Below are 1,177 nucleotides of genomic sequence, written 5' to 3'. Positions count from 1 at the left end.
CTAATGGATCAAATGAATTAAAATATAAATTGTTTTAAATTAAATCAAAAGAAACGGCTTAAAATGCCGCAATTTTGCTGAAAAACCACAAAAGAGAGAGGCGAGCACCCGTGGTGTTTCGCCGGCGATCTGCATTGAAACGCAGAAAACGAAAACATGAAATAATCAAAAAAAAGAAAAATAATTTAGTTTTTTATTTTTTATTTAATTAATTTAAATTTAAATTTAAATTTTTTTTAATTTATTTCTTTTTTTTCAGCTCTCTAATACAACACGCAATGATGCATGAGTAACACCAACCAGCCACTAGAAACACGTTTGTATCGCAGCCCCCATTCTGAGTTTCTTTTTCTTTAATTTCATAAATTTAATTATTTTAATTATTAATTATTAATAATAAAATAATATTTTATTTATTTTTAAGAATTTGAGCGAGGGGTTGTGGTGTTATGATGCATGCTTTCGTTCATTTGTTGTATTAAATTTGTTTACTAGCGTTTCAATACAGAAGCAAACAAAACAAAAACAAAAAAAAGAAAAAACAAATAAAATAAAATAAACTAAAACAGAATAAAATACACAATAACAACTTTAATAGTTTTATTTACCTCCAAAATAAAAGACCCACAGATACTAAACCCTAAACCCTAAACCCTAAACCCTGAAATCTTATACACCTCACCCCCTGCCTCCGTCTGCAACCCTCTCAAACCCTAAACCCTAAACGCTAAACCCTAAGAAAAACATAATAACTAGGGTTTAGGGTTTAGAGTTGTACAACAAAAGGAGTTTATGTTATACTAAGTATCCATAAGAGAGTGCAGTGTAAACCCTAAACCCTAAACCCTAAACCCTAAACCCTAAAACAAACAAAAACCATCAACTCATTGCAAGCAGCTCTGTCTCCTCTTCAATTAGTAACCCTAAACCCTAAACCCTAAACCCTAAACCCTAAACCCTAGAGATAAGCAGCACCATCCCCAAAAAGGGTTTAGGGTTTGTTGCTAAACCCTAAAGAGAAATGTTCATTTGTTTTTTATATTTTTTATTTTTTATTTTTTTTCTTTTTTATATTTAAATTGTTTGTTTCTTAACTTGCAGATACACCGCAAGAATATATAAAGCACAGCAAACCTCAACAAGAGGAATTGTTTATATATATATATATATATATATA

This window comes from Eimeria mitis, genomic scaffold (assembly GCF_000499745.2).
Source record: "Eimeria mitis Houghton genomic scaffold, Emh_scaff3918, whole genome shotgun sequence".
Lineage (NCBI taxonomy): Eukaryota > Apicomplexa > Conoidasida > Eucoccidiorida > Eimeriidae > Eimeria > Eimeria mitis.
The sequence above is the reverse complement of the archived record's forward strand: the minus strand, read 5'-3'. Positions refer to the sequence as shown.